Below are 26,223 nucleotides of genomic sequence, written 5' to 3'. Positions count from 1 at the left end.
ATTCATCCAAATTTCAGCTTCCTCTTTGGGATGCATGAAATCATCCAAATCTAATTAGTTATTCACATCCTGAATCAGCTGATATCAGAATGACTGAATATTAGGAGAAAAAATAGACTGGAATTACAGCAATGAAAACCCAATTTAATGAAGATGAGAATCAGATTCATTGCTCATTGTTGTCATATCTGAATTTCTTACTTTGGAGACAGAATCATTGCCAGATGCTAAGCGTAAAATTGTGACATAATGCAATTATGTATGCTTCATCTCTATCTACTCAATAGCTTTTTCCATAGACTCATGGGAATTAAAGATGGGAGAGAATATGTATGCCAAACTGTCCACTTGGCAATGTGAATTTCTCCCTAGCAGACTATTATTAACTGCTTTATCCATTGCACTTTATATTATTTCTTCTAATTTCATAGGCCTTAGTGGGATGGGAAATGAAAAGGTGTATGTGTTCTTTTCCAACCAATTTGTAGATGATGTACTCTGGTCAGCTTAATGGTCTAATTGGAAAATTTATGCCCAGTATGGCCCTACATATGAATTTTGTAATTTGTTACAAAACACGAGTCCCCCTCATGGTGCTTCTCTAATTAGTTAGTGACTCATTCACATAAATGTCTATATGCAAAATTGCATTGTAAAGTGCATTCATCTCCACATCTCAGCATGGGAGATGGTCCAAGCAGATTGCATCCTGCTACAGCAACCCCTCCTGACCATCTCTAGCAGCTGTACCCATTCCATTTTACAGTTTCTAGGGGTCAAGATGAAATATAAATGTGTTTGGAACTGAAATTTTTGCTGAATACTTTTTCCGCTGATTCGGAGAATGCAGACAATTTTCATGGCAGCATTTGGATTTCAAGATAGGTCTCAACAATTACACTGAAATGGATACAGGCTGGCACTGGAAGCCAGGAGCTCACATGACCTTCAGTATTGTACACACTCCTTCCAAAGAACATAGTTTCCTACTCTGAAAAAAAGAAGTGTTTTCTGTCTCCTGCTATGCTATTTTCCTTAAATGCCAGATGTTGAATGATTCCTGTTCCAATGGCTAATTTCATTCAAATGAATGCAAAAGAGGAAATGTGGGGTGTTTGGGAGTGTTAGGAATGTGTTTCCCATGACAAGGAGTCTTTTCCTGAAAAAACCCTGAGCTTATTGGTGAGAGGGAAGGGAAAGCCTCAGCTTGAAGAGAAGGATTTTTGGATTCTTCCTGAAAACAAGTAGAAAACATCACTGATGTAACAGAAATATTTCTCCTGTGCCGGAAGCTACAGTTTATCACCTTGGATTAAGCCAGTGCTGGTTGAATTCACACCAGCAAAAGAAGTGGATGTTGCAATGTGGTCTCCTTCAAGGGAGAAGCCAGCTGGTATCCAACACCAACAGCTGGTGATCATCTGGAGAATATTTTAATGAATAGTTCAAAATCTGCAATCACCTGAGATCAGACTGAGAAATTAATTGGACTGAAAAGAATTTAAAGAACCAAGAGCAGTGAAAGGAGGAAATCTGGACATTTCAGACTACATGCTCTTGTATGAGTGAAAGCTGGGGGCCCATCCAAGTCCTGGATTGGGTGAAACTTGACAAGGCAAGATTGAGCAGGTCTAGAGAGCAGCCTTTATGAGGAGGAGCTCTGGGATGGTACCCAGCTTCTTCCCTGACCTTCCTTGTGCACACAGATGGGGACATTTTAGAGGTTTCTACCAGCTGAGATTTTTACAAGGGGTTTTTTTTACTAATTTACTAATTTAATAATTTGTACTAAAGTTACTCATTGTTTTAAACCTCATGTTTATGTCATTCTTACTCTCCCACTTTGAAGGTTAACGGCACAACGAAATCTTCTCCATTTATGTAAATCCTGAGATATATCACTGTTTTGAAGGGAACTGATTTATTCCCTGTCCTGAATTCTGACCTCATTTGGGCTGACCAGATGTACTTCCTACAGTTCTTAGAATACATCCAGAAATATGAGTTTTACAGGTAAAATTTTGTATGCAGTAATTAACTTTCTCCATCCATTTTGGTATTATGGGCCAAATTCTGTTTCCAAAGGCATTACCTGGGCCAAGGTAAGCTTTAAATATATTTGATATCCAACAAAAGTATAGTATGCCTGGACTGAAATGATTTTCTAGTTTATTTAAAGGGGCAAATGGAGTCCTCGTTGATTAAGAAGCACTTTGAGAGAGGGAGGCTAGTACACTGCTTTCTGCTAGGAAGATGACTTTGAATCTTGAACTTTTGCCACATTTAAAATTTAGTAGTAGGAAAATAAACTCCTTTGTTTAGCCTTCCAGGGTCAGTCATTTTACTCTCAGTGTTAGGAATAAGTCTTCACTGACACAAGCCTCAAATTTACTTCAATGTAAAATGCAAAAATTGGGATTTTTTGTTGGCTTGTTATTATAATCAAAAAGTTGCAAACTGACATTATAGAAAGGTTAAGGAAAATCCAATTAGAGCTTTAGGTGTACTTTGCTTTAGGAATAAACAATGTATAAATAAATGCCTATAAGTATCTCAAGGGTGGGTTGAAGGAGGAGGGAGCCAGACTCTTTTCAGTGGTTCCCAGTGACAGGACAAGGGGCAACGGGCACAAGTTGGAACATAGGAGGTTCCACTCGAATGTGAGAAAGAATTTCTTCATGGTGAGTGAGAGTGACAGAGCCCTGGAACAGGCTGCCCAGGGAGGTTGTGGAGTCCCCTTCTTTGGAGATTTTCAAGACCCGCCTGGATGCAGTCCTGAGTAGCATTCTCTAAGCAATCCTGCTTCAGCAGGGGAGTTGGACTAGATGATCTATATGGTCCCTTCCAACTCTAAAAAAAAATTCAGTGAAATTCAGTGAAATGTGTGATTTTTCTCAGTAGCCTTATTTAGCACACAAAAGTAATTGAATTGCAACTGACTAATTGCACTTTATTTCTATAGGGTATGAAAGGTTCCACTTACCAAAGTGTATCCTCTGTGAACTTATGCATATTTTAAGCAAAAGTTCTCAAGAAACATCATAACACCCACAAAGTGAGTCTGTTACCATTAAACTGTTATTGCACTTCATCCCGTTCTAGAAGACTTATATTTTTTTTAAGTCAGCAGAGTAGTAATAAAGCTTTATGATGGGTATTTGCCAAACTTATTGATAGTGGTGCCTCAATGGGGATTCTGCAGTGTCTTTTAGTTTTCATTTTGTGGGTAAGGGAGCAGTAAAATTGCATCTGGAAACTATTTCACTTCAAATTTAAACTTAGGGACTTAGGAAATGGAGTAGACACCACAGTAAAGGGAGAAACACAAAAGTAGTAAAGAGGAAAACCAGAAATCACTACGATAATGTATCTTTCACCTTTCAAATGAGCTTTTATTTAGAAAAGTAAAGGTGTTGGAATACATGCTTAATTTTTCAAAATCAGTGGATTTATTCCCTTTTCATCATATGTCCCCCAAATTATAAAAATGCATAGAGAGGGCAAAGACTGTTCCCCTTCACAGGAGAATGGACTTTTGTAGCCAAATCTAAAGCTTAGATGGATCCTCATCTGTTGTCAAAATTCACTTGAAGACCACAGTGAAAAGCTAGTCACAACTTCTTATCTTCATATTATTAACTAGGGTGGAAAAGCAGGGGAGAAGAGTGAAAGATATGACCAATGACATTAAGGCCGGATGGGAGAAATCTCTTCATTACTGTGTGTCAGTGTAGGAATAGCTGGGATCACTGCCTTTGAAAATGGACTGGAAAAGAAGACAACATGTTTCTCTTTGCCTCTGCTTGTTTATTTCCCCCCCCTGAAGAAAATGCTGCTAGGAAATCTCAAACAGCTTTCAAACTGCACAGCTGGCAGTGGCAACATCTGCTGACATGGATTTGTACTCATGCACTTGACCAGTTCATGGGGAAATCTGCAATAAGCATGAAATTTTGCAGGTGTAAGGTTTGTGTCGTTCACCCATTTTATGAATCTTTTCAGCTGCTTTAGAACTAAGGATGATTAAAACCCCAGTGTTTTAGAATTAGGAATTAGATGTACAACTGGAACATTGTACTTGTACAACATTGTACTTGGAATTAGGTGCACAACCGAAAGGATATCAAATGCCAAATATGCAATGGAAAAGATTATGAAGCTTTAAGATGCTTGCAGACAATTGTTCAACGGAACTTAATCATGTGTTCGAATTCTGTTAGAATTAAGGGTACTTTATTCTTTGCTGAATGGAGGTTGAAAATATGGGTCTTTAGTTCATATGGGTCTATGAGATGAACTGGAAATTCTAGCTAAGAGCTGGAAGAAACTGTGATGAGGCCATGAAAGGAAAAGGTCTTCTTATCCCAATGAAATAACTTTGTATTATAGATGACTTGGGAGCTCTGTTTCTTATTCACATCTGCTATAGTTATATCCTGTACTTCACAAATCTTTCAGGCAAAAGAATGACAAAATCAAAAACATTTTCTTTTCTTTTCTTTTCTTTTCTTTTCTTTTCTTTTCTTTTCTTTTCTTTTCTTTTCTTTTCTTTTCTTTTCTTTTCTTTTCTTTTCTTTTCTTTTCTTTTCTTTTCTTTTCTTTTCTTTTCTTTTCTTTTCTTTTCTTTTCTTTTCTTTTCTTTTCTTTTCTCTTTTATTTCTTTTTCCTCTCCTCTCCTCTCCTCTCCTCTCCTCTCCTCTCCTCTCCTCTCCTCTCCTCTCCTCTCCTCTCCTCTCCTCTCCTCTCCTTTTCCTTAGAAAGACCATAACATGAAATTCCCAATCAATTTATTTTGAAACCTAAGTAGATTAGGTGAATTCTCAAAGGACAGAACACAAAGACTGAAAGCAGATGTAAACATAGAACAAATCAAGATAAACTAAACACTGCAGCAGTCATGGAAACCTGGAAAGCGGTTTGTCACCATTCTGTTTCCAATAGCAAGTATTTACAAAAAGACTCCTTGGCAACAAGAAGACAATACTGAAAAATAGGGATAGCTTTTTGAACCATCAATTACGTGCGTGAGAGATACTGTGTCATATTAAAGATGCAATCTGGACATCTATTCAGGGAAGATTCTTCTTTTTCCTTGGTGTTTTCCTGCAGCATTTTTGTTACAATGCAAAGAGAAAGCAGATGACACGTTCCTTTCCAAAAAGAACATGGGGAAAAAAGGAGAAGGGAATGAAGACGAGCCTACTTATGCTTTGCCAATGGTTTGAATGGGCAGGGAAGCAATCTGCTCCACAAAAATAACCAGCAAAATGGATATAAATAAGAGGGAGAAAATTGTGGCCTTAGGTCAGAATGAACAATGCCAGTGTAATTTTAGAGAAACCCGTCCTATGTTTCTGTTTGCCTGATCTCTTGTGCCTGGACTCCTTGTCATGAATATTCCATTGTTCTGCTAGTGATATTGTTGTGTACTTGTTCAGCTCAAACAACTGAAAACAGACCTGCAGCAAAATAGGACCCAAAAGACATGAGAATGTCTCTAAGACTCTTGAGCAAAGGTCCGCCATGGCATAAGAGAGTCCCTGTAGAAGAGTCTAAGGGTATAACCGGCTTTCCTTTGTGCTCTTAAAAAAGCATTGGGTCTATCCAGCTGCACTGGAGGCCTGCAGCTGTAACAAAGCTCCCAGCAATGTGCTGCTCAAAGTCCATTACATTCACAGAAAAAAATTTAAACATATTCAGTTTGTTTTACAGATGTAGAGACTGGGGCATGCACAGAGGAGTTAGAGTGAGAAAGTCTCTCACAAGCTTGCAGTGAGCAAATTGCAGCTTCTACCTTTATTTAATTCCAAGAGCCTGAATCCTGAGCTAAATTAAATGCTTAATAGGATGCCTGTTACAAGGTCAATATTTACGCTTGTCACTTAAGATTCAACTTCATAAAAGATGGTGAATGAAGATTACATATTTCTTGTTTCTTCTTTTTGAACCTATTTTTGGCAGTACTCATAAATGCAGACAGATATCCCAATCTTCCAAACCTTGATTTACTGTTTGATGCTCATCCCTTTTTGCACTTTATGATTTATTTACTTGTTTGATCATTTACAGCCCCATTTCCAGAGCTTAATGGCTTTTCAATATCTTTGTCCTCAACTAATAGAAATGTACATAAGAAGGTATTATATAGACATTTGCTTTTTTAAGTGAATGCTGGAATAAAGAGTATTATATGTCCAACCTATCATTATTATTTGCCACAAACTTCTATTAGTTATATCACTACAGTGTTTAGGTAATATTGGACTGCCCATGTATAATCCATTTACAAATACACAGTGAAAGGCATGGCGAGTACCTTTACATACTAAATCACTGTACCAGAGGTAAAGAAAGTAGCTGAGACTGGATCCAATAAATGTGTCTACTGTAAAATGAAAGAAGGTCACAGCCTAAATTAAAATATTGTTTAACTGTTAATTAGCCTTGTTAACTGTTAACTTTCTGCTCCTGTATTGGGCCATTTTGTCTCATCACTTGAATACAAAAACTTTGGGGAGTGTTCAAACTGGTCACCAAAAAGTGATATGGACAAGAATGCACCACTTTTGGCTCCTCTGTTCCTCAACATTGGCCTTTCAGCTTTATCTTAGCAAGCTTTGCACCATGAAACACCCCTGCATGTCCTCATGCTATCACCTCCAGGCAAAACAGGACATTCCCTCACTTTACTACTAAAAATCACTGTGTTGGGCTGCACCATAGCCCTCAGGTTGTCAGTACTGTGAACTGAAGAAACACTCAACGTAAAGGAACTATTTCTTTGGGTTTGGGACCCATTTCTGACACTGAAGCTGGGAGGTGCAAAAGAGCCCACATCTATAAGTTTAAATTCTGTTACGGTCAAAACCAGAATGTCTGCGTCTGAGCTGCCTGTTGGGAGCAGCCCTTGGTCCATGCCACATTCCACAATCTAGGGAATTGTTTAGGGAGTGCTATGGGAGTCCAATGCCAGGGACTGTTCCAGCAACTGAACAGTACAGACAATTTAATTCTGGGGGTAAGGTTCATTATTTGACATTGTTTAATCTACCGGGATAGGACTATTCAGGGGATGGCCTGGATCCAGCTCGGTGCCCTGCAACATGGATGCAGCCAGGCCACGTCACGAAGGCTCAGGCTTCTGGTCCTGCTCAGTTTAATGGTATAGAGCTAGTTTTCCCATCCTACTATTGGGTGGTTCTGGGTATCTTTCAACCGACTTCTAATTTGAAGGCATATGCTTACCTACCTTACTGACTCTGTGTCCTAGGTCTGAATTTCCCCTGTTCAGGTCCTATCATCCCAAGATGTCCCGAGTCAGCCATGATTTCCCAGGGTTTCTGCTTCAGAGTTGAAGAAGTTTCCCTCACATTAGCAAAGCCATTTCAGTCCATCATGATGTTACTTCACCGCACCCTTTTCTTGTTGATCTGTGCATGTGAACTGTCACGTGTCAGAAGTTTGCCCGAGGAGGCAGGGAATTCACACCAGTATCTTCCTGGTCGTTCTAGATCTATGTGTTAGGTAACTGTAGGTTTTAGAGCAGCTTCTCTATTTTTATAAGTTGTTTATATTTTATAGGGTGTAGTTAGTATCACAGTCCAGTGTTTGTAACAACTCGGCTTCATGAAACTGCATGCTCATTAATGCAATTGCTATACTGGGAGATATTCTGCACAGCCCATTTCATACTGATGGGGTTTTTTTGATCTCATTTTGTATTAATCACCATTACTTTCTCTCCTCATCAGTTTTTCTCCATCTTTAAATTCCCTGAAGCCCCAAATGTGTTAGTTATACTTGCAACTTTAGTGCTGGTTTGGAGGTGTAAACTCCACCGGAAAAATTGGGTTTGGGTGACATGGGTATTACACTAGCCAGCTGAAACAATTTGGTAAATATTTTTGTTAGTCTGATGTCCAGTTATTCATGTTTTTAACTTTATACGTCCATCCTAGGTGGTCTGAGAGGAATTTGCTATCAATCATTGTTTCAGTCTGTGTGTGCTGTGGAGTGAGCTACAGATTGTTTTTATAAGAATATAATATTGTCAGGCTATTAAGGATGAAGCATGAAGTTACAAACCAACCAATTAGAAGTTGATTGAACTTAAATACATCAGTAAGCACTAAATTTTCAAATTCTGAGCACTGTCTTTCAGGTATGTCAGGTTTGGGGAGAACATCTTCATGAAGTGGTCAGAGGTCTCGTTTTTCAAATCTTTTCAACTCTTGCTGGCATGCTTGGAAACAGCTTGGCAAAATTTAAAGTGTTAGGAAGCTGCAATGACTACCTATGTCTCCCGTCTTTATCCAGTTCTTGCTGCTTGTAAATTGTAAGTAGACTTATTATTATAAATATGGAATTGTAACCAATTTTTTCACTTTGATATTTAAAAAATCAAGCTTTCTACTCAAGAATAACATTATTTATAGTAAGAAAACTAGAATTTTTAAAAAGGTGTGAAAATGAAAAGTCACATTTCTTCATTTAAAATGAAGAAATAAGGCATTTTGATTTTTTTCAGGTATCTTTTTACATCTGGAATAACTCATCTGATGTGAAAAATGGTTACTGGTCCTTGGAAAATGCCTCTTTAACCAAATAAACTATCCCTCTGTTTTTCTTTCAGTGATTATATTGCCCAGCTCCAGTTGTGACCAATGGATAGGAAACCTGTTTCTGCTCTTTGCTTGTTGTACCAGCCATACCAGCGTGCAATACCATGACTTGGGCACTGAGGTCTTATGGTGAGACAACGACTGCTAACACAGCATTGAATTCTTTGTCTCATTTGAGGGCAAAGCTGGGCATCAGGATAAAGGAGCCTAAATATACCAGGGGCAATGCCTATCAGCAGGAAAGCATCTTCTGCTGGAAAACAAGGTCACCAATCTGTCTTCCCTGTCACTGGCACTAGAGACTGGTGAGCATTGCCCTCAGTCCCTGTGCTATATGCAGACCCACTTTCTTCCATTCATGATTTTCTGTAAATGTAAATTATGTGCAACTGTTTCTGAGTTGGGATTGACTTACTGAAATGTGTTAATGGGGAGAGTGACATGCAGTAAATAATAAGCAGATGATCAGCTTTTGGGTATAAACTTCATGAAATATGAATATTCATGCTAGTGTTTATGAAACACTCAGGAGTTGAATTTCCTCTGCTATCTAGAAGATGTGTAAATACTTCATATGCTTGTGAATGTATTTTCTTATTGCTTTTACTTTTTCCTTGAGATCAGCTCCACATTCTGTATGCTGAACATAAAACCCCAAATACATTTTGATAGTGAAAATATTTGTTCCAGTTAACGAAAATCTCTCATGTGGGCTGCTATTTCCTGTTAAAAGTGGGATGCATTTTATAACTTGAAGGTAGTATTAGATTTTTAATTATATGTTGCTATGTAGTGCTACTTAAATAGAACTTGAGAAAGAATTCTTGTGTTAAGAATAAGTGAAATTTAATGCATGGGTTCCATTTAATTAGACATTTTCTGCTTTAATAGTTGAATTCCCTTCCCAAATTTCATTTCCATAATCAAGCCATGTTTAGACTGTTGACATACTGTTACTTCATCAAACATTCACTGCAACCTTTGCTTTCCAAAATTCTCATTACTCTAAGATTAATTGAGAATATTTGCATAATGCCAAAAGACAATGAAGTTTCTCATGAAGTGATTCCCTCCCACCCCCTCCAGTTTTAGCAGTCTAATAAGTAAAGTCAGTGAGTGAGATTCAACAGTTTAAGCAGCACTGCTACTGTGGGTTTTACAAACAACGATGGAAAATATTGAAAATATGGTAAGTGCAGTGAAAAATATGTCCTGTAAAAGCCTCATTTCTCTCTTTGTTGTTCAAATGCATTATGTGGAAGATCCTTCTGTAAAAGCTCTTGCCAAATGTATCAGCTAAAAATTACTTAAAGTTTTGAATTCACCATCAGCAAAGATAAAGGTTTTTAACCATCATGTTTATAAAATCCCTCGCAAGATTATTTTACAATTTTATGTAAACCAGTTCTGGATAAGGTAACAATTTGGGGCAGGGGTAAAGAGTTCTGCTGCTGTACCTCATGATCTCACGAGTGATGAGACACTGGAACAGGTTGCCCGGAGAAGTTGTGGATGCCCCATCCCTAGAGGTGTTTGAGGCCAGGCTGGATGGGGCTTTGAGCAACCTGATCTAGTGGGAGGTGTCCCTGCCCATGGCAGGGGAGTTGGAACTTAATGATCTTTAAGATCCCTTCGTTCTTTCCAACCTGAACCATTCTATGATTCTATGATTCTGATTCTATGATCTTACCAGTAGAGCTAAGGCCCTGTCTGCTGTTGTGTGCGGGTTAACTCTTTCTGGATACTTGGGTTGTAACTGGAGCTCTGGGTTTGTACAAATGCAACATTGAGTATGAAAAGGAACCCTTCACATGTACAAAGGTGGAAAGGGAAAAGGCAGGAATGAGATACAGGAAGTGTTCCTCCCCCTGTTAAATTATCATGAAAGACCACAGAAATAAGTTTTGACTTAAAACAAGCAGGCTGGTTTTCTGCACAACTGTCAGCTGAACTGAAGTCAGATGTGTAAAAGGTGAAGGAGGGAATGGTACTCACCCCTGTAAAATGTTCTAAGATCATCAGAGGAGAAAGGAACATGGAAATTAAAGCTTTCTCAGAATTAAGAACCATCTGCATCCTGGATTATGATCTTAATTGTCTTAATGCTTTGAGCAGCCACTTGGATGTTTCAGAAATCTCTTTGAACGTCTTGTGTAGTGCTGGGGTTATGGGAAAACAGTGCTCATGGACCCACTTTTTGCATTGAAAAATGACCACAGAGCTCTTAATATAAGTAATAGGCTAGGAGGTCAATTCTTAACTGTAAGAAACTGAAAGTGTTCTTTAAGAGATCACTAATATGTTGGTGGCACTTAAAGTTTGCTGTTTCACTGTCAGTGGAGGTTTTCACTTTTACTCATGCAGTGAGAATCAATTTTGTTACATATTAGGATAATAGAGGGAGAACGGATATGTTTCTGAGTATCTGTGGGGGAGACTGAAGAAAATATTACTGCCAAGCATCTTGTGAACTGCTCTGGTAGGCTTTAAAGAAAAGAATACACTAGCAATCTAACAATTTGACTTTCTGTCCCTATTTTATTTTTAATGCTATTTCCAATCTTCAGAATAATCTACTCTCCGTCCTTTCATTCTACACAAGGAAATTCTTTGACCTGGGCTTCTGTGACTCCATCTTTTTGTCTTTCTTTCTTTCAGAGGCATTTCCCAAATCATAACATGCTCAGGAAGGATACTCAGCAAGTAAGTAGGCAATACCAATACACTTTATATATATGTATAATATGTATTATATCTATCATGCATATTATTATATTTTTTTATATATATGCATACAGACACATATGTATATACAGATGTCTTTGCTCATCATATATACCTAATGGAAGCCAAATGATTGCTTTCAGGGGCAAAAGGGTGCCCAGGGCTCCCAGAGAAGGCGTGGTGTGCCAGCTCCAAAGAAAAAGACTGCAGCCTTCTTCTTGGTTGGACATACAGACAACAGCATTGCTGGTGGGACGTGAATCTCAAGGCCATCTACGCTAATAGCAGGTCAATTGCTCTTCTATAAAGTTCCTTTCGATACTATAGTTTTCACTCTTGCTGCTTTCTGTCCATTTTCAGAAGACAAGATTGATGATGAAACATATGATGTAAACCGGTGGGCTACCAGGAGAGAGCTTCATGCATTTATATGTGATAAAGCACAGTATTTATCCTTCAACAGCTATTCAAAGAGAATCTGATTTCTTTTGCACTGGCAGAAGTCCTAGGCATCGCTGCACAATTGCAGCACTTTGGGGTGTGAAAATCTCTGGTTCTTGTAGCAGATAAAAAAAGGCTTAAAGAAGAAGTACTAGGGTGGGAGAATGAGAACAGAAAAGAAGTGAAGAACAGTAGCTCCAGTGAAACATTTTGAGGAGCAATTAGCACAGGTAGGAGACTGGCTGCTGCATGTCTTCCATATTCCATGGCTACATGACTCTGTCTAGTACTTTCACCTGCATAACTAGCATAAGAAACAGGCTGCAGAGTTATCATTCACCAAACTGAACTTTGACTTTGCAAGTTATTGCTTCATTACAAAGCCCCAATATCCTTCACTGTGTGCTTTGGACCTTAAACTTGTCAGTAAGTGAAAGGATACCTGGCTAGTTCTTCACTACAAAATAAGTTTGTATGCTAATAGCTGAGATAACCTGTCTTAAGGGTTATGCTTTTTGAAGGTATCTATGTCAATTGTTCACTTATAACTTCTATTCATTTCACTGATGACATCTAAACAGTTTTATTTTACATTCAAGATTAATTTAGGCTGAATCTATCTTATGCTTCAACTGACACAGGCATGCTGAGGAGAAATGGGTGTATTTATTCTTGTCCTAGTGTAACCTAGTGCAAAATGTTGTATTTTGCTTTACTGATCCCCAAAAGTGTTGGCTAATGCTGTTGAATACACTTGTCTACTCTGAAAGCAGATGCACAACCCTCCTTAGTGACAGCTTGCAGAAAAGGGTAATTGCACACTGTTCCTTCGTTTTGGATGAACAGTAAAATGCACATCACAGAATGTGCCACCTCAGGGTTACCTTAGCACCACTAGACAGCTCATAGAATCATAGAATAGCTTGGGTTGGAAGGAACCTTCAGGGGTCGTCTAAAGTCCAACTCTCCTACAATGAGCAGGGACATTTTCAACTAGATCACCAGTGCTGTTTGACAAATAAGGTTTTTTTTTTCCTTACCTGTCCACTATACATAAGCGTCTCCCTGCAACAAATCTTTGGGCTTTCAGTTCTGTCCCTGCAGAACTGTCTTCCTTCTGCTTCCTTCATTTCCTGCTTGTGCCTAAAACAGATTGCAGAAACCATGCAAATCAAAAGGAAATAACATATATTTGTTAGCTTTTTGATATATCAAAGAAATTATAATTTTCCACAAGGCTGGTGTTAGTGTGATTCGATGCAGAAATATTGGCACTGAGCCAGAGTTAATAGCAGCACGATGACAGCCAGTGCAACTTGATAAATGACACTTTTCTCCCTACCTATCTGCTCTTTGAGGACCTCTCTCTACAGTAAGCATATGCCTTCTAACTCCCTCCCATCCATGGGTATGACAATAAAGTTTGTGACTGAAAATATACTACAGCTTCTCCCCCCAGCCCTCCCTCCACCTATTTTCCTCCACCTTTCCACATAGTTTAAATTATTTAATCCCAAGGCTCCTTTGCATGGCTCCTGCCAAAGGTAGCTGTTTGCTAAATTGAAAAGCTGGAGGAAAACTTTTGAGATTAAAATAATTCCTGTGCTCCTGTGGCAATGATTCGGGAGTGGTGCGGTGCTACCTTGTCTGACCTCTCCCATGATGGATTCATTAATCTCACCAAAGGTGCCAGAAGATCAGTTAACTGCTTTTCCTATTTGGCTGCCCCCAGATGGCATTTCTGAGGAAGCAGGGAAGATTGGATGGAAGATATGACTTGAATTTCAACAGCTTATTGCTGCTCTGGAGTAAGTAGTCTAAGAAAAAGACAGAATTTACTGCAGTCCATTTTGAAATCATGCATGAAAAACATCTGGAAGAACATAGAGACTCTTCCTTAACTGATTGAGGCGTGACCTTCAACCAGGGGAGGAACCACACTATACGCTGCATGGTGCATAGATTTCATTAGCACTAAAGTGCTCTTTAAAATAACCCACTTAGTTCTTCTGTAGTCTTAGGTAAGAAAAAAGATGCACAAAAAATATTATTAAATTACATCCAGATTATTTCTGTGACAGCCTGTTACAACCGCTTAAAGGCAATCTGCCAGAGAGCAACATTAGCCCAGCCCTCAGGGTGGTGTGATTCCTGCTGTTTCCCATGATACACATCTGCCTCAAAATATTACTTGTTGGAGCTGAACACTCTGCTGCTTAACATGCAACGCTGCTGAGTGTTTCAGTTAGAAGCCTCTTTGGCACCTGCTCTCTAGCATGTCAAAAATAGGCATTTATAGTCAAGCTCATGAAATGGCCTGTGTCCAGCGTAAGGAAAGCTCCTGCACAGTTCATAGGATTTTCTCCTATTAAATGATTTTAAGATAGGACCCTAAATCTGTGTATTGTACTACAGGGAACTTGACTGCTTTTAAACTCACAGATTTTGTTACTATGTTGTCTGAACACAGTTTAGAACGAGGTAAGAATGTGAGGATTACACCATAATTAACTTTGGTTCTTCAGAGCAGTAGAGGGATTGTACCTGACACGCACACACATGGACAAGCATTGGGCTCTGCAAGGAAGGAGGAGCTCTGCAGAGCTCCCTGTGTGGAGAAGCATCCTTAAATATTTGTTTGGGGAGAGTTTATGAAGCAATCTGTACTATCATACTAAGGATTTTGTGGACACTGTGCTGACATCTATACTGCTACCTAAAGAGGGATAAGAATCAGGCAATAAGTAGTAAGTGATGTGTTTGATTACAGGTCCAGGCTTTGAGTTTGCTGTATTACACTCATTTATTTAGTAGTGTGGACATGACATGCAAAAGCCAGTCCATGCCCCAAAGGCCAACAGACTGAACAGGTAAGACAAAGCACATGGTGGGGCCCAGGGAGCAGAGAGAGGGAACGAGCCGAGTGAAAGGGTGGCTGGAAATAGTCACGGGCTTGATTCATTCTGTCTGTCTTTCTGGATGTGCTTAATGAACTGTACAAACAGACAGGTAATAGAAATGGAGTCTGGAGAGAGGGTCCAAATGGAGGGTGAAAGGATGCTGGGAGAGAAGCAGCAATGGCACGTGTGGATCAACCATCTCACTGGTCTGATGAAGGGAAACTTCAGAGGCAAGGGTGGAGAAGTAAAGCTGAGGATACTACTCATTACAGAGTGCTTTTTTTTTTTTTTTTTTGGCTTTTTGGCTTTGGCCCTTTTGGTTTTTTCCTATTTTGTTCCAAAATGCAGAAAGAGCAGAAGCTCTTCTGTTCTCCTGGATCACTGCCCTTAGACAGGGCAATTTCCCAAGGGCTTTTTGGTCTAGGGAAGTGCCAAATAGCTAAGCTGAGCTTTACAGGACAGCTGGGCAAGAACAGAGATGGAACTTAAACTGCAGCTTCTATTTCCTGAGTAAATCTTTAACCATCAAGACAGCCTTGAGTAGGGATTTAAGGTCTCTGCCTTTCTTCTTCCAAGACTGCTCTTTATATTGAGGTGGTGAGAGCAAAACAACACAAGAATATTCAAGACATTATGTTTTGTCTTCTAAACACACAATTATGACACTTAATTACTGATTATATTATCAGAGCCAATGTGAGATCTCTTTGTCTTATAATTTAACTATTCATTCCAGTCTTCCCATATTGAGGGCTGTCTGTTTTATTTTACAATCTACATTGGGATAAATCATCTCTAAAAATGCCCATTTTTCTTCATCAGCTGTAACAGGGGCTCTAGTGACTGGTTCAGAAGGGTGAAGACATCTACATGAATCTCAGATTAATCCTTCCTCGCAAACATTGGTTAATCCTCTAAGCCTATAGTTAAAAAAAATTGTACTAAATTTTAACTGAACCTAACTTCTTTCACAACTTTCAGCTTCCCTGACACTTCGTTAACCTGCTCAGCCCATGGGTATTGAATAAATTCCAGTACTTCCAGGCTTCCTCTGAACCAACAAACGTGGGCTGAGACCCTTAGATTGTGTGTTAAAAAGTAAATGTTTCATCTGATTTCAGCTTTAAAGAAAACACACTTTGTCATCAGATGTGACATTCTGTGAAGCTATGGCTTCAGTAATATGAATTTATCAATCTTTTTGTATGGAGTGTGCTTTGTAAAGAGAGGCGATAACTTTCATTAGATGAAAAGCTACTGCTGGAAGAAATGGACTGGCTTCTAATAAGTAAGTTTGTCCTTTTTTTTCTATGCATTAATATAAAAACCTCCTGTCTCTCTGCAAACATAACCACTTTTATATCCACCATAGCTATCACCACTCTTGTTTTGTAGGTTTCTTTTCAAAGTAAGTGGGTCCCGATTACTTTTAAGTTAGCAAACTTTATTCTAGTTAGTTGTTCTCTCTGAAACAAAATCTCCAGGAGAATTTGAACTATCTATGCCGATATGGGCAGAAAACTGGGGTTTTTTTCACTTGATTGACTACACAGCTTTCCAAATCAACATAATTCTTCTTGATATAGAAAGTTAAGCCACCATAAGGTATTAGTCCATACCATTGTAGTCATGCTGATACAATTAATCATATGCCTAGTTTTATACTGAAATGCATGAGTCTTCTTAACTGAATTGGAATCCTGGAATTAGAAAAGGCACTTTTACTTTGGTTCCAGTATCCACATTACAATTTATGTCCTTCAACTCTTAGTGATATAATTGCAGTTGTACCACCTTTCTGCTTAATTTCTCTGTATCGATAAAATTCTAGCCTGACCTGAACAAGATATAATGTGGAGACAGATCCGTATAAAAGAACATCAGTAATTCTGATTTCCAAGGCTAGTTTTCTTGACATTCTCGCTAAGACAGACTATTTAATTTTGACTTAATAGAACCTGTAATATATTCATGGTGTAGGTTTTTTCTATTTGATAATAATAAAAAACAAAGTCTACTTAAACCAGTATATTGATCTTTGAAATAAAATCGTGTGCGTGTGCATGCACGTGCCTGTGAGTGTATTGTAAAAGCAGACATGATTTCAAATATTTCAGGTAGTACAACATCTTGACAAGATCTGATGGATTTACTATTCCTCTTTAAAGCAGGTTATTCAACTTAAGCACCACCTTTTTCAATATGCTTTTAAGGTTCATCCTAATGGAAATAATAATACTGAATAGCTGGATAGCAATTCACATACTCAAAGCACTGTGCAAACATTAACTAGTACAGTTACACAACATCTAAATAACTATAATACTGGCTGTCAAGGCAATGAAGAAGCAGACAAATGCAGAGCACTGCGCCTGGTTCTGGAGTGGATTCTGCAGAGAGGCGGGAGGGAGCGAGGTGCCTCCCAACAGAACGAGGTTTGGTGTGCCAGTATGCTCCAGGTTTGCATTGTTCTGTTTCAGCCACCTGCGATGCTATGTTCAAAGTGTTAATTAGCAGGTAGCAGATGCTGATCCTTTGCCAGTTCTGCCTTGGAAGTGTTCTTTGTACTGTACATCAAAATATAACGATGCCAATTCCAGGTTTCCGGTGACTGGTTTCCTATTGAACATCTGGGTATAGTTCTGGGTACTGACATTTTCAGAAGTTTTTTCTTTAATCTTCCTTATTTCTTTCTCCTGTTGTTGGGATTTTTTAAAACAAGCTGCTGACAAGAATGCAGAAAAATCCTGATTTGGTGTCTCAGGTGATGGCGTTCTGTCATTGTCATCTTTCTGTTTTAGCTGGTCTATGGCAATAACAGCAGAATATGCTGATGAATTTATTGGAGTGCTTGAAAGATACAGTTAGAGACATGTAATTCTTTGCAGCCTTCTGTTAATTTCCTGGTTTAGAAATCAGGGCTGCTGAGGTCTGTTAAACAGTAGATGAGTTTGCAGTGAAACCCTCTGTTCCTCAATGACACCAGCTGTAGGCACATTGCTGCCAGTTACAAACGCACTTTTTTATTCACTGTACCTTGAACGGATGAGAAAATAATCCATTTTCCTGCATCCATGACTGTACTTGGCTCCTTGTGGCCTTGTCTGATATATTATACTGCAATAATAAACCGATCTTGAGGTGATAAAAGCCTTGAATGTTATTTCAGTTTTATTCTAGGCTGAGAAGAATGGCTCCAGACCTTCGACCTTCAAGTGCAAGGGAAAGCTTTTTTTTACAGCGTTAATGTCCATACTTAACAATACAACTTCCTCCATTTACGTGTCATCTTTCATCGTAAAGGTTCAAAAATGGTGTGTGAATGTGATTGTGCACACAGTTTACGGACACATCACTTCACACAAAGCTGAAATACAGCAGCAGTCGCTGGGAGATGTGCAAGCACTCAGCAGTGAATAGCGTAGCGTTCTGCAGAGCAATTCGGGGCATGTCGAATTGACACTCCTCTGCCTGTGAAAAGTAACATGTCTTTAAAGATCATATGTATGGTAGTTCTGGTTTTATCACTTGTTTAAAAACAGGTACCTGAGAACAGGCCAGCATCCCTAGTACATTGTGACACTGGTTTAGTAAATATGATCAGTAAATATCTATTAGTAAAAATTGCTAGCAACTGGCTGATTTCTATTGCTTCTCCCTGCAACGTTTTTGCTTCCCATCTCAGAACTGAAGAGTTTACGCTCTTGAATGCAGTGTTGAAGTATCTGTATGCATGCACTAATAGGAGAGCAATAGAAAACACAGGAAATCATGCTAAAATTTTGTTTCCAAATATTGAATTTCTACGTCTTGAGAGCAGTTCTGTCAGATTCCGGTGGTCTATGACGTCTTGTGAATCTTTTCTGTGAATCTTTTCTTTTTACCCCTTGATGACTTCACTGGGTTTGCAAAAACTCAGCTTCTGCCTTGATATATTGCAATGCTGTCACCAGCATTTGCATCTCCAAAGTCACATTTGTGCCTTCACAGAATAAGCCTCTTTTGAAATCTGTACTAATGAAGTATTTCTAGGTTTCTCATTAAAAACCAGCAGATGTCGTAGTTTCTCCAAAAAGAGCAGGTTTCTCCCCAGTCATTTGAAACTGCGGCAACTCCGTAGGTATTTGTGCGCAGTACTTCACACAGCAAAAATTCTGTGTTAGGTAAGTTATTGTTGAGCAACATGTTGCAGCCATGGGATATTTTAGCTACTCTCACTTTTAGGCAGAATATATTATTATGAAAATATCTCTGTTTTACTTGCTGAAGCATAAGGAAGGTGTTGCTCTGATGTTTAACACCCAAGGACTGTATGGCATTGTCTCTGGTTGAATTACCGTATGGAGGCATTTTCTGAATTTTATTGCTGCTGTCCCCCCATTCAGTCACATGTTTGATGTCTGAGCTCTCTTTTTGTTGCTGCTCTGATGTCTGTCCAAAACAGTTAAATGGATTCGAGTTAATGCGATGCTGAACTGAGGGAATTAAGTAAGTAATTCTGTAATGAAAGCATAACTGACGGATGTGCCTACTAGTTAAATCAGCTAAAATTGGTCTCACCTAACTGTAGCTATGTAAAAATTGGATAGTTTGTCTGAAGAATCTGTCCTGCCTTCCTCTGCAGTTAACGGAGAAAAGTAAACACGTCCAAGGGCCATTTCATCTCTTCCTAAGATTAGTGTTGGAAAATTGTCCTCTGGAGATACCTGTATCTCTCTATTAAGTATAAAAGGAATCTAAATGACTGTTTCAACCTTGATGATTAGTTTGAAGTTGATTGGAATTAGGTGGTCTTAATAGGTGCAATGAATCAACCCCATTCTGTTTATTTTTTTCTGTTGCAGCCTGTGTTTAAAAAGAACAAGACAGTTGTATTCTTGATCTCCATCAGCAGTAGTTAAATAGACAATATTCATCCTATTGCAGCTACACACATACTTGTGGCTGTTGTTGGAATATTACCTAAGCTCCTGCAAATCATCACCAGCCTTTCCCTTGCACTGTCTCTAGGTAGGGGAAGGTGATTAGGATTCCTGTTTTTCAGAGACAGAATTGAAGTGTAGCACCTACTCATGCAATCAGCTGCATCACAACTCGCGCAGCAAGGATTAGCCCCTGGGTCTAAAGCACAGGACCCTGCAGCCTGTGGTAAAAGTAATCTCTTTCTCTGTCTAGGCTGGAGAAGGGAGGGAAAGCGAAAAGAAAGGTGAAGAAAAATGTGAATGGCAGCGGAGAGCTACCTTCCTTCAAATGGTTTGCTGATGGGTTTCTCACACAGAAAGACAGTGGGACAGCTGGGATCACAGTGTGGGCCTGCTGAGCACTCATGATGGAGAGCTCATCCAACATGAATCCTTATCTGTATGCATCTCTATAATTGCACTAAAGAAAATAAAAAGGCCCAGTGGAGATATAATTTAGCTTAAAAAAAATTTAAATTGAATAAGTGTTGATTTTTAGCTTTTGTGATTAGTTTTACCAGGAGGAAAGAATGAGGTACTGTTAACGTTAGCTGCCTAAGATTTAGGCATGCAGACTGAGCTGGCTGTCTCAGCTCTCCCTATACTCAATCAAGAAAGAGTGAGTGCTAAACGGGAGTCTGTATTTGGATGGAACAAATTTTCATCTCCCTCCGTTACTTATGAAGACAACCTATATAAGTAGCTTGACAGCTAATGTTAGATAAGATGAAACCCATGCAAAAAATAGATGGGAAGTTCTTGAAAAATAACATTATTTAAAGAAATCTAAGCATTGAAATAAGCATATGCATACAGCATATTTTTATAATCAGGATCAGAAAAAACATGGCAATTTGAGATTGTAGGGGCTAATGCAGATAAATGGTCAAAATAATAATGAAGATGCATGCTCTGTAATAGGCTGGAATAATGAAGATACATGCTCTGTAATAGACTGAAATAACAGAAGAGGCTTCCAGCCTGTGGGATGCCAGGAGATAAGGAGTCTAGAGCAGAGCTAAGCTGGGATGTCTTGTTCCTTGGAGAGCACCATATGACAGGCTGGGATTTCTTCCCATTCACACTTCAGGCAGCCATAGAAAAAGGAAGTTGGAGTTGGGGGCCAAATTGTGCTCACTCAAAAAACTCCTGACACCTTTTCCAATCAATACTCAAAATGCAGATGTCTGTCTTGGAAAAAAAAGCAATAATAATTTCAGAAGAGAAATTAGGAGAATTTGTTGTGAAATGAGTCAGGGAAACAGCTTGACCTCAGTCAAGAAGAGGCTTTGTGCACTGCGTGGACCTATCAAAACATGTGCAGTATTAAATATAGCTCTTCCTGACATTCAAAATTGCCTACTACTGATCTGCTTCTAGCTGAGAAATGACGGCACTGCTGGTGTAGCTGAGTCAAATGGTTACTGTTAGCATGTTTCTTCTTGACAGAAACAGCCCATATTAAGTTCTCAACACTTTCTGCACGACTGAGGCCATTTTATAATTTTTTAATCAGATTTCTGAGCTTGATTATTTTGAATCTGCTAACAGTCTCTCTTGCAGTGGAGGAAGGCAGGCATCTTAGATTTCTGTGTCTCAATTTTAACCTCTGAGTGAATGCCACTGGCTCAGTTCTGCAGATATAGGAATTGGAGCTGAGTAAAGCTGAGCAGTTTAGCAGGACAGACTTGGACCTGCTGGACCGTGTATGGGCCCAGCACTGAGATGTCTTTTCCAGCTATGGTTTTGGTGCTTGTCTGCTGCATCGTGTTCGTTGTGCCAGTCAATAAAGTGCATTTCTTCATCTGGAAGCTGGTGGTAAAAATGTGATTGCTCTGCAGCCTGATTGGGACGGGGAAGAGGATGGGATATGGGGTGGGGTGGGATCTGTTCCCCCTTCTCCATCTCAACAGCTGCGGCTGTACATGAAGGAGAGGAAAGAGCTAAGGCGTACAAGTGGTGGGGTGTGATGGGGAGTAGGAATTGTCATTGTAAAGAATCATGGAATGGTTCAGGTTGGAAGGAACGAAGGGACCTTAAAGATCATCGAATTCCAACTCCTCTGCCATGGGCAGGGACACCTCCCACTAGATCAGGTTGCTCAAAGCCCCATCCAACCCCCCCTTGAACACTTCCAATGATGGGGCATCCACAACTTCCCTGGGCACCCTGTTCCAGTGTCTCACCACCCTCACAGTAAAGAATTTATTCTTGATACCTCATCTAAATCTCCCCTCTTTCAATTTAAAACCATTAGCCCTTGTCCTATTGCTCAACTCCCTGATAAAGAGTCCCTCCCCATCTCTCCTATAGGCCCCCTTAAAGTATTGAAAGGCTGCAATAAGGTTTCCCCAGAGCCTTCTCTTCTCCAGGCTGAACAAACCCAACTCTCTCAGCCTCTCTTCATAGGAGTGGTGCTCCAGCCCTCTGGTCATCTTCATGGCCTCCTCTGGACTCTCTCCAACAGTTCGATGTCCATTTTATGTTGGGGTCTCAGAATTTGACACAATACTCCACATGCGGTCTCACGAGACATGGAGCACTGACATTATCTTGACCCACAGCATCCTTGCACCTCTGTAGTTGCCACCTCTCATCCCACACAGCAGGACCATAGGGTATGGGGAAACAGAGGGAAACACAGCACCTGGCTTGCTGCCCCAGCCAGCTGCAGCTTCACTGGCCTGGAGATGGTCCTGGAGTCGGTTCTGGAGTCGGTCCTGGAGTCAAGGGTAAGTGTCCTGGGCTTGATGCCTGATGCTAAGAGTTCTCAATATTGCTAAATTATAGAATTTTAGTTATGTAAACCTCATCTAAGAGACTTAGGGTCTGGAGTCAGTAACAGAGATATAGCAGAGTGGGGAAAGCCCCATAATGACTTCTATAATCCAGGCTAATTGTCCTGGTTCAAAGTCAGATGCAAGGCTTTTATATTTTTTTATCTCTCTGCCCCACGGAACACCGTGCTGCCTAAACCACCCCACCTCAGTACACAAAGCTAAGGAAAACAAGTGATGACCTGGCAAAAGCCATGTTTCCAGAATGGCTGTGCTCTAGGAGTCCAGTCTTTGGGGTGCCTGAGCACCTCCTTTCTGAGGGTGACACTTCTCATCCCTCCCTTTCTACTCGGAAAAAGTTTGGGTCAGTGCCACATTCCTTCCACGTCTGCAGCCTTCCCCTGAGTGCCTGACTTTCTCTTCCCTCTTCTTCCACTGAAACAGTTGTTTGTGATTAACAAAGATGGTTAGCAGGAAATATTGGGCCAAGATGTGAAAAACCCCAACTGAGAAAGAATTCATCCCTGCTGTCAGCAGAAGGTATAGAAAGCTTGACCACATTACAACAAACCAGTCTTTTAAATGTCACTGATGGAACCAAATGTGCTCGGGTGATATTTTCCTAGACTGCTGAAAAAGTAGGCTGGTGTGCTATAGTTTGATATTAGCAGGTCTGGTTTGCGCATCACCTCCTACGTTCCTTCTGAAATAACATCGCTAGAAATTTTATTTGGAGAGTGAGTTCTATTTTGTATAGATTGCTATTTAAAATACTGTGGTCTGCAAAGAAATCCTCCTCTCTTCAGCACTTCCACACTGGCTGGCCAGTGTTTACTTTATTGTTTCATTCCTTAATCTCCTTTTAATGCCAGGATTTTCAAAATAAGTTGCCTGGAGGTGGAGGATTAGTTACATCAACTAACTTACTCCTAAAGTACTATCCACCCAGTTGGAGGTATATACAGCAGTTCTACCTTTGTGGCACCTAACAGTGGTGTTTCAGGTAGGTGTTGGAGGAGGGGAGATGGAGGGGAGTTGAAACTTGATGATCTTCAAGGTCTCTTCCAACTCAAAACATTCTATGATTCCCTGACACTTCCCTGTGAATGTGTGTTTTCTCCCAGGAAGGAATAAGGAAGAATTATCCCTTTGGGAACTGGTTCTGTCTAAATCTCTGGTAATTTGAGTATCAAGAAACAGGTGGGAAATGTGAGAAATAGGAACTTTGGATGACTTTGGCTACAGAGCCTTGCCTTCAGAGGGAACATGCTACCAAGAATAAAATTTCTGCTTTGAGTACTCTGTGTACCTATTCTCTTGTATATATGGTGGATTTATTGTATGCTTTGATAGCCTTAAAGAAGACTGAACTCCTTTCATTTCTTTTTAAACCTACGTGAAACACCATCATTCCAAAGTCACGGATAGAACTGGAATGTTTCTGAACTTGTCTCCTGCTGAGAACAGGAAAAGCTCGATGAAGGTCTTCACAAATTATAAAAGGCAAGACAGGCTGCTTGAAAAGTGATGTTTGTTTGAGATATTGGTCTTGTTTTGGGTTTGTTGTCTTGTTGGGGTTTTTTTGCTGTAGCAAACTAGAAAGAGACAAACTTTTCCAAAAGGGAAGTTTTGTCAAGAGAAATAATATCTTTTATTAAACCAAATGCTACAGCTGGAAAAAAACCAAGCACATCTTAGGAGTGCAAAGAACTGGAGAAAGTTTTATGTGCCTTAGAGCTTGCCATCCGCTGTAATACAAGGTATTTCTTCTTCCTACAATACTTCTCTTGTTTATAACCTGGAAGCATCATAAGTATAACAGAAATTCATATTTAGTTGATATTACAAAGCTGTGTGCAATAGAATAGCCAATCGGTCTCTGTGCAATAAACTGGTTTCATTTATAGGGAAAAAGTTAACATTTTTTCTTGATTCAGAGACATAACTTGAACTCAAGTCCCATACATTTTAGCTCTTTGTTTGGCTCGTTGATAATCTGCAGTGGAGTGCTTGCTTTCTCTATGATCTGAAAGTCAAATTTATCCAAGGTTGGAGTGATCTCTCAGTAAAAGCTTTCCCACAGGAGCTGCTTTCTCATAATCAGCTGATTTTGTAAAATCAACATTTTCTAACTAAAAAGATTCTCTAAAAAAAAAAATCATTCTGCTCTTTATCAGGAATTGTGGAAACAGGGAGAAATAATCAGTAATAAAATAAACTAACAAAAAGCTGGAGAAAAAATGATGTTAAAAACAAAATATTATGATATATCCTTGATCACAAACAGTTTCTGTAAGCCTAGACTTTGGAGTGGGAAGAAGGACAGATTTCTAAAGGCAAACTCCTTAGGCAAATTCCTAAAGGAGTTACAAGTAACAGTATATACCTTCAAGAATGATCTCCTTGTACAGAGAAAATTGGGGTCTGGGTGCTCAGTGTGCCATATCGTTACTCTAGCTTGCTTCTTAAGGCAACCTGAACAATCTGAACATCTGGGCGTGTTGGTGGACAGCCGGCTTAACATGAGCCAGCAGTGTGCCCAGGTGGCCAAGAAGGTCAACGGCATCCTGGCCTGTATCAGGAATCGTGTGGCCAGCAGGAGTAGGGAAGTGGTGGTGCCTCTGTACTCAGCACTGGTGAGGCCTCACCTCAAGTACAATGTTTAGTTCTGGGCCCCTCACTACAAGAAGGACATTGAAGTGCTGGAGCGTGTCCAGAGGAGAGCCCCCAAGCTGGTGAGAGGTCTAGAGAACAAGTCATATGAGGAGAGGCTGAGGGAACTGGGCATGTTTAGCTGAGGGGAGACCTCATTGTCCTCTGCAACTACCTGAAAGGAAGTTGTAGAGAGGTGGGTGTTGGTCTCTTCTCCCAAGGGAATAATGACAGGACCAGAGGAAATGCTCTGACGTTGCAGCAGGGGAGGATTAGATTAGATATTAGGAAGAATTACTTTACTGAGAGAGTGGTCAGGCACTGGAACAGCCTGCCCAGGGAGGTGGTGGAGTCACCATCCCTGGAGGTATTTAAGGAACATGTAGAGATGGCACTTCAGGGCATGCTCTAGTGGATTGTTGGTTTGTGTCTGTTTGTGGGGTTGTGTCTTGTGGTGTTTTGTTGGGGGTTTTTTTTGTTGCTTTTTTTTTTGTTGGTTGGACTCGATGATCTCAAAGGTCCCTTCCAACCATGAAGATTCTGTGATTAATTTATAAGCAGATCCCTGCTAGAGCAGATGGAGCATGCAGATAATCAGTAGTAATTGAAGCCTATGTGATGTTGGCTACCAAGGAACATCAGCTTACACGCTCCTAGCCGTGCCATACGCAGCCTTTTCCGCCGACTTGTGTATCTGGTTGTGGCGTACATACCCCAGAATACTGACAACAACAAACCAGACAGAAGCTGGCTGTGTGCAATCCTTGTTGGGGCTGTAGTACTGGGAGCTTAGAAGGAGGCATCTTGCCTTTTTGCTTCTGGGATTTTGCTCTTTCAGACAAATGGTAGGAAGAGAGATTGGGGGTATTTTCTTATTGACCATAAAAAAAGCTCATTGCCTTGCATTCGTTGTTACATTCTCCCTGGACAGCTGGGAGACAACCAGGTAATAGACTCTGTTCATAAATGCTGGTATAAGGAGAGTTCAGATAGTCCTCAGTTTAGCAACAAAGTTTGCTGCTTCTCACTTTAAGTACAGTTCAAGAGATTCTACCTTTTTGCCTGAGTAGCAGCACTCATTTATACAAGTAGCTTTTCAGCTCTATGGTTTCTGTGTTGAATGTCATGTTTTGGATTTGCATCATTC

The sequence above is a fragment of the Numenius arquata genome, chromosome 1, assembly GCF_964106895.1.
Source record: "Numenius arquata chromosome 1, bNumArq3.hap1.1, whole genome shotgun sequence".
Classification (NCBI taxonomy): Eukaryota; Metazoa; Chordata; class Aves; order Charadriiformes; family Scolopacidae; genus Numenius; species Numenius arquata.
The sequence above is the reverse complement of the archived record's forward strand: the minus strand, read 5'-3'. Positions refer to the sequence as shown.